Raw genomic sequence first — 9,209 nt, forward strand, 5'->3', positions numbered from 1 at the left:
AATGTAGAATTTTAAAGAATGGATGACACTAGCTTTTCCATCTCGCAAAATGAAATATATTTGCATTCATTTGCGAAAGATTCGAGGGAGCATTATTTGGGCTTAGCCCTAGACCTATATTGCCAACCTTTCGCGTTCAGGAGTATCAGAAAAACTAAACAGTTCCAGTTCTCAAGTGCAATATAGCACTCATCACTTTCTGTTTGAAATTATCATTAATATATTAACTTTTATTTTCTGTTTCAACGTATAATCATCATGTTTAGATGGCTAATTGCGTCACCTAGACCTGAATAATGATGATAATTAACTTCACGTTAGAAAATCGTAGGCTAAACGCTACAGTGGTGTCCATGTTTTGATTCACTTATGGCAGTTAATGAGAGATACGTTTCAGAAAAAAAAGTCTTCTGAGCGCAAAGTTAAACATAATTTGAATTTTAATGATTTAAATTGAAGCTGTGTGGAATACTTTGATGTTACAAAAGGTAGTCTAATTTTGGCAAGGTTTTGCGTGACAAGGGGGTGTGTGTTGTAACACCAAAGGAAGTAGGTGTTTTAAAGGGATCATCGTGTTTAGATTCAAATTCAGCTCCTAAATAAGAGAGAGAGAGAGAGAGAGATCACGGCTTTGTGTGCTCTGAGAGTAAGCGAGAGAGCTGAAAGCTTCGTTAAGAGTTGGATCAGAGTTGGTAATGAGAGAAGAAGAAGAAGAAGAAGAAGAAGAAGAAGAAGAGAAGCAAAAAGGAATCCCACAGCTTTTATTTTCTCTCTTTGTCATTCCAATTAAAGAGATATTTTCCCAATTACTCAGGAGTAATCCTGAGTAATACCATGTGCTACAGAAGACTCTGAATACAAGAACATTAGGTCTAAATAAAAAAAAATGTACTGACAATATATTTATATTCTCTTCGTAAACTCGTGACACAATAAACAACGCACACATCATTCCTCTGGCACCCGGTTTACAAAACCCTCCGGGAAACCTTTCATTCCTATCTGTGGGTGAAGAGAGAAACATCGCGAAAGTACAGGTACCAGGGGGCTACTGTTTTGGGGAAATTTAGGTAATCCTTTAAAAAGATGAGGAGACAGAAGGTAGAAGTGGTTATGACTTGGTAGAGTAAATTATCTTGGGATATGGTAGCTCCGTTGCTCGTGGTCCTCATGGCTTCCGGAGTCTCGCCTAAGAGTTGGAAGAAGAAGAAGAGTTTGTTTACAAGTGAGACGAAGGGGATGGAGGGTGACAGAGTCAGCATGTTTCTATTTCATTTTCTTCAGTCTACTTACGTATTTAGGTATAATAATGATAATGATGATGTGTTTTAAGACGACAGAGTACTTCATGAATAATGGATAAAAAGATATACCAATAAAGAATAGCAAAAGTAATGAAAAACGTTGCCATAAACACATACAAAACCTCAGATTAACTTCACACTAAGTTAATAAAAACGATCTTAAACAAACAAAACCACAGGATATCTTACTTTTCAAGACGTGGACCATGATGGAAGCTCTTTTGGCGTTCGCTGGCTTACAGGAGTACCTGCCAGAGTCTAGTAAAGAGGCGTTATGGACCAGGAGAGTAGACCTGGTCATCTTACCCATGTGCTCGACGTCGACCCGAATCTGGCGTCCTTCCCTCTGGTCGTAGTTCACTAACTGAAATTCAAGAAGAAGAGGATTAGAAAGTCTATGGTAGCCACCTTGTAAACACACGGTTCCACAAGAAGTTTGCAAAAGAATGTTTAGTTTTTTAATTATATATGGTAATCAGATGGAAACCCCTAAAAAAACCCATTTTTTAAAAGATGAACTCAAAAGGTTTTTTGGGCCGATTAATAATATTAATTTTCCATTACCTTCCGTTGCTTCTTTCGAATGAACACCATAATATTCTTTGGAAGCTTGAATTTCAAGTCAATGGCCCCTTTGGTGGGCATGTTTCATATGAATAGGGTTCATCTTCTGAATAATAATAATAATAATAATAATAATAATAATAATAATAATAATAATAATAATAATAATAATAATAATAATAATAATAATAATAAAAATAATAATAATAATAATAATAATAATAATAATAATAATAATAATAATAATAATAATAATAATGAACATTTACGTGGTGGTTAAATGAATTGAAGTATTTTGGACTGGAAAATAACACGCATAAATATTTAAACATTCACCTTATCTTTGTGGTACCACAAAACGAATTCAGGAGGCGTGGGGCTGAAGTGGACCACGCAGGTGAGATTCAGGGCGCTGCCCTTGTCCAGGTAGACACTACCGTCCCCCAGGAACTCTGCCGAAGGCACTGAAGTGGGAAGTGAGATGAAAAAATGAGTGGAATATACTGTGGAGTTATTCATGAGAAGATACACACTCGTACTCACTTTATTCCACCTATACTCACTCCCTACACTTACCAAATGCACGCGCGAGCTCGCATACACACTCACACACACACGCTTTCTCGTACCAGCCTTATAATCTGCACTGGCTGCTATCTTCCGCCTGACACCTGATACCTGATTATCACTGACGAGTTAACTATTTCTAAGGAGAAAACTAAAAGATATTTGAGCTTAAAGACAATAAAAACAAAACTAAGCATTTATATAAAAATAAAAACTATTAAAACTCAGATGGACGAAAAGATATTTGAACTTAAAGACACCAAAGACAAAAATAGAGGTCTAAATAAAAAAAATATATATTTAAACTCACAAAGACAAATTTCTTCAGGGGTACAAGAACTCCCCTTGCAGTACAACTCACAAGGACAAATTTCTCAAGGTATACAAGAACTCCCCTTGCAGTACAACTCACAAGGACAAATTTCTCAAGGGGTACAAGAACTCCTCTTGAGGTACAACTCACAAGGACAAATTTCTCAAGGGGTACAAAACCTCCCCTTGCGGTACAACTCACCGACGACCTCGAGTTTCACGCTGACGGCCCTTACGGGCTTCGTGGGAATGGAACACTCGTAGAAACCAGAGTCCTCCGGTTGTGGGCGGCGTAGGACGAGGACCCAGTCGCCCGACGAAGGGTCTCTGTGGGCGGAGAACCTCCTGTCGTTAGTGAACGTAAAGGAGCCAACGGTTAGGACGTGTAAGTCCTTGTGACGGATCCAGGATACCTGAAGGTGTGAAAGAATTATTATTATTATTATTATTATTATTATTATTATTATTATTATTATTATTATTATTATTATTATATGGTAAGGCCCCTAAATCCCAGGCCTTTAAAGCAAGGTCGTGAGAGAAATGAAATTAATAATCAGTAAAATAAAAACAATTAATATCGGGATTTTCATTCTGGTTTTAGGCATTTACCGATTGTAAGAAGCGTGGGGTTTTCTTTACAGGCATTTCTTAAAATTTGGTATTAATCTGCCAATTCATATTATAATTCCGGGATTAAGATATTCTTGATTTCAATTTTACTCCATTTAGTTCGTTAAATCTTCATTTTAATCGGTCTAGAAGCTTTAAAAATCGACAGGACTTGACGAATTTTTCCCAGAGGTTTCAGTATTGCCAAAACTTTTAAATCTGACACAGGAATTTTAAAAATCTCTAACAATTTAGAGTTTATCCCTTATTCCATTTGCCTCGTCAAATCTTACTATTAAATAATGATAAAACTTATATATTCGGCATAGATGGTTTGAAAACCAACAAAACTTGAAGAATGTTACCCTGAGGTTTTTCGAGAAATATAAAAAAACTTTTAAATCTGACCCAGAAGTTTAAAAAAATCTCTAAGAATCTGACAGATTCTATCCCGTGGTTTTGACTGATCGTCATAACTTTATAGTTATGACCGTGGGGTTTCGAAAACGTCAAAAACTTACTGATTTGGTCCCAAGGTTTCTAGCTTTGCAGGAATGTGCGTCGGAGCTCCTACGGCAGCTATGACCGTCTTGGGCGTGTCCTTGGAGAAATGTGGCCATTTTGAAAGAGGGTCGTTACCATCCTCATCCGGGAAGGCCTTTGTATCCTCAGAGGCGACTTTATTTCGGTTTTGCTTCCCGCGAACTTTGGTGTCGACGACGAACATGTCAGCTGGAAAAGAAAGATAAAAACATTACGTTTGAATATTAGCCGTCTCTATATCTGTAACAAGACCAAGCTAAGATTCTTCTGGGTGGAAGGCCTCTTTAGCAACACATTGTAAGAAAGTTGAATTCACTTAGTGAATTCTCGCTGTACGTCAAAATCAGGTCAACGTATAGATATTTAAGGATATTAAAGTGTAAACTGAAAGCTCATTGAATAACAAATGTGATAAATGAAATGTATATAATATATATCTTTAACTGTGTTATTATGATTTGAATGTAAAAGGTCCCATGGGGGTAAAAGTACAATTTTTCAAACATTATTTCTTATAACTAAAGAGTACATTTGCATAACGAAATGATTATTTAAACGTTGCATCTTATGCTAAGACTGAAGTGAATGGATATACTCACCAGAGAACAGCAGAAGGAAAGCGCGACAAAGGAACTTTGAGCTTAACATACTCGTTACATAAAGCTCTGTTTAACTCGAAGACTTATCTTTGGGATATTCTCTCCCAACGCCGCCTTTCGTCTGCAGCAGGAAGGAGATGTCGTCTCAGTAAGTGTATTGTCTCTGAAAATAGATTGTTATTAAAATATCTAAATATTTATAAAGGAAAAATGGATTTAACCCGTTTATATGTGGGTTTAGTAAATTTGTCAAATACTTCAGAATTACAAAATGTATATTTAGTTACTTTCTGTAAAGCAAATGGCTTGCTGTTTGTCTATATATGTATATACAAAATATATTCATGTTAATATATATATATGTAGTATATATATATATATATATATATATATATATATATATATATACATATATATATATATATATATATATATATATATATATATATATATATATATATATATATATATATACATGCAGGAAAGTCCTTCTAGTTTTTCTTACTGCAGCAGAAACTTACCTGGCCTTTACATAATATTTTTTGTTTTATTTATCCAACGAAATTGATTTCACATGATAATATTTTCCGACTGAGTTATTATCTAAACGAATTCAATATATAACACTTTTCTAAGTCATATATTGTAATTCCTTAGCTGGTAGCAATTATTCCAATCGTGTAGATACACACTTTGTTAAGTTTCATTGAGGTTCTTCGATATTATCGTTTTCATTTTCATTTTCAGCACTTACGCTCGTAGAAATATTATTCAAATATTCTTGCTTTATTGATCTTTATTGAAGACGATGAGAAAATCGTATGCACTGCTATAATTATACTAAGGAAAAAAGTTCAACCTTTACCAAAGTTTTTCTAAATCATCCTTTTCATTTTAATCTTCAACACAGTAACTTGTTTTAATTTCATTCAAATATTCCGCTTATTGATTATAATAATGAACTGCTATACAAACTTATACTTGAATTAAGGAATAAAGTCACAATTATCTCCATATATATGGGACAAGTAACCACAACAGTCTTCCTCGAACTGTAGAAAGAGATACACTGGCGGGAAATTGTCGTCTCTCAGACACTGAGAACTTGCATTCGACCAAAACATCGTACTTTTCATTCATTTTAATCTAAAGAATCTGAATAATTCCGCATATTTGCTCAAATAATCTGCTTATATAAAAAAATTTACCCAAAACTATTAAATAAAAAAGACATACATTATATATAGAAGAAAGTTTTGCATTGATGTAGTGAAACATGGAGATGATATCCCGTAGAGTTTTACGAGTCTGGCAGCGCCGTAGGGCTGGGTAGAGAATCGTACGAACTGACGCACTCACTGCGAGCTGTACGGGTTATGATAAAGGTATTGAGCCTCTTCTCATTCTTGCTGCAAAGTAATTTTTCCTACAGCAATGGAACCATTTTGTTTAATTTCATTTTACCATTATTGTTGTTTATATTTTGCTGGTCAATGAGTAGAGACTTGCATCGTCACAGTAGGCCTACTGTCGAAATGGCAATTTACTTCGACGAGAATTATTTGATATATTTACAAAAATGTACCGTTTCGTCATCTTGGTAAAATCAAGATGAATATATTTGTAAATAAATTATGCAAAATTTAGAACTGGGACTGTAAATACTGTCCTTCTAATGCGTTATCTTTTCGTTATGACTGTTACCAAGACTCAGTCGTGTGTGTGTGTTTTAAAACCCGTTGAACAGACGGAAAGAGAGTGGTTTATTGTTTTATTTAAACCACACGAAGGTTTAGGGAAGGATTAAAGTCAATTATCTAAATTTTGGAATTGAAAAAAAAGCTCTATTAACTTTAAATTCCCTTTTTAGAGAAAGGAAGAATGAATTCCTAATAACACCGAAAAAGTTCTTATTTATTATAGTTATGCAAGAAATATTTTTCTCATTTTCTATTTTAAGTTTTAATAGAAAACGGATTTACTCTTTAATGGTAAACATTACTAATTCTACGTGCCCTGTGTGACCATTCCATCCGTGTTTGTACATTTTATTCTGGTATTTTTTTTAACGTTACATGAACGCTTCATGTGATATAGCATATGTTAAAATAGCCATAAAAGAAAATTATAGCTTTACAGAAAACGGTCGTTCATGGGAAACTCATATTTTGAATCTTTTTCTCCTCACAAAACTGCTCTAAAGAAATTCTTTTGGGAATCGTTGCTCTGTTACTTTCCAAAAACATATCTATACTTTCGATGGAATATATTTATCTAGGATTATTTAACATAACCATGAAAAACCCTTTATTTAGTGGCGTGATTGGAGGATGCCCTCTCAATTCAAAGCTCGTAATGTTATCTAGGCATCAAAGTACGTGGACCATCTTTTGAAACCATGTAGTATTGAGTCGTGTTTGACTCATCATCATCATTATAACCATTGTTATCAGCCTCTCCTCGAAAAAAGCCTCAAGCAATCATTGCTTAAAGGTTCTCATTCTCTCGAGAAAATTTTTCTGCATCGTAGCATTTTTTAATAACCATTTTTAATTATTTCTTCAATGTCAACATGTTTCCACATCTGTTCAGTTGATGGGGTTAACTTTATGGGGGCAGTGGTGTCAGAAGTTGTCTGTATGTGATAAGGTTCATAGGTAGCCTGTATAGATTCTTGCAAAAGATTAATCAGCCTAATTTTATTAAGATAAGACTTACTAAATTCATGATTCTGTTACAGAACGCCTTACCACCGACGAGATATGGATATATCAGATAAAAGCTCATAAGAGAAGCTGTGAGTCACAGAATATGCGAAGCGAGAAAGAGATAGCAGGTTGTTTACAACATATTTGGAAAGGACATAAATGTATAATGTATGAAGTTGCGTAAATATAAATGCTGAAAGCAAACGAAATAAAATAAAAAAATTGGAACTCTTGATTGAAAGGTTGAGAAATACAAAGATACAATGAGAAAAATTTTAGAAAGGTTAGCTTCGGTGAAAAGAAGGATCGCAGTGACTTGAGGTGGTGTGGTCATGGAGTAAGAATGGAGGATAATAAGGTGCATGACTGAGGTAAGTGGCGCAGTGTGTGTGTGTACGCAGAGGCTTTGTGTATCCTGCTGATGAGGCTTTTGTGTAGGTTTATGAGACGGTTTGTATTGTAGATTTTTCTGGACATATTTAATTCACTGTTCAGGAGTTAGAGGAAATGGTTTCATGTTTATAAAGAAGAAATATATATACACAAAATACATTTAAGTACAATTAAAAAGGTAATGAATAAAAACATAGTTTATATTCATCCAGTATCCAAAGACGCCCCACAAAAGAATTCCTATTATTCAATAAACTGTAAAATAATTCTTTTACTGACATTCTGCTTCGTCAAATGTAAATGAGGGAAATCGGATTATCTCCATTAGAGTAATTTGCATTATGCAAAATACTCTCATTCTTGTTGTACTCCACTGAAACAGTCACGTGATTTCCATCAAATCTAATTTGGATGTGAATGGTCTTCATAAAATTAGATATTGCGATTGAATAATGCATTTAATTCTAATCCAGTGGTCCAGGTGTTATCGAACTGATTTAGTGAGAGATCCGGGGTTAATCCTAGGTATAATATATATATATATATATATATATATATATATATATATATATATATATATATATATAAATAAATAAAGGAGATTCTCTGGACCGATAACAAGGTCTTAAGCACAACAGCAGAATTCCCTAGAAGCAAAAATGATAAAAAAAAAACCCACCCACACAAATTCCAGGAAAGGCCGTTTTTGAAAATCATATTTTCTCTCTCTCTCTCTCTCTCTCTCTCTCTCTCTCTCTCTCTCTCTCTCTCTCTCTCTCTCTCTCTCCGTGTCTATTTGCGACGCATTAAATTGTCCGAATCAGCTGAATCGGATGAAAATCGTTGTGAAATTCTCCCCTGTTTCGCGAATTTCGAAAGCATTAAAAAATGGAAAGGTGGGAAAACATTTGGCAGATAAAAATGTTCGCGAATTTATGTCATGGTCACGATTCCGCGAGCGTTTGTTGAGCGACCTTAGTAGGTCTCGCTAATGGAGCGATTTTGCAATTCGTAGATTTTTGAGATTTGCCCCTTCTCTCTCTCTCTCTCTCTCTCTCTCTCTCTTTTAAAAATTCGTGAATTTTTCTTAAAAATCACAACACATTCGCCACATCACATTGTTTAAACAGGTCTAAATCACTTTCACTTTCCACAAACGTGAGAATTTTGCAACAGAAATACAACAAGCAATATTCATGCATCATTTCATAATTCATTAATTTTTCTTAAATATCACAACACATTCTGCACATTACATTATTTAAACAGGTCTAAATCCCATTCAACTTTCCATAAGCATAAATTCAGCAAGCAACACTTACATACTATTTAAATATCCATGAATTTTTCTATGCGCTTCAAAACACATTCTGCAAATCGCATCGTTTAAGCAGTTCTAAAACCCCATCCACTTCCCATAGGCGTGAGAATTTTAGGACAGAAACACGGTTTTGTGAATTCTCCTCTTTGAGAGAGGAGGCGTCGAGTAACTCAATTTCCACAGGGGATGAACTGTATAGGAACGGCTATCCAGGTCACAGTTCTTTTTTTTTTCTTTTGCATCGACAGTCAGACTGCAGATGCAAATATTGCAATGGGGAACAAAT

General features: G+C 34.6%; 1 pseudogene; it reads right to left on the reverse strand.

Annotated features, from left to right (window-relative positions):
- Positions 1-906: 906 nt before the first annotated feature.
- The window catches only part of LOC136826101 (zwei Ig domain protein zig-8-like), a 235,088-nt pseudogene continuing 226,785 nt past the window's right edge, over positions 907-9,209 (reverse strand).

This window comes from Macrobrachium rosenbergii, chromosome 40, assembly GCF_040412425.1.
Source record: "Macrobrachium rosenbergii isolate ZJJX-2024 chromosome 40, ASM4041242v1, whole genome shotgun sequence".
NCBI lineage: Eukaryota > Metazoa > Arthropoda > Malacostraca > Decapoda > Palaemonidae > Macrobrachium > Macrobrachium rosenbergii.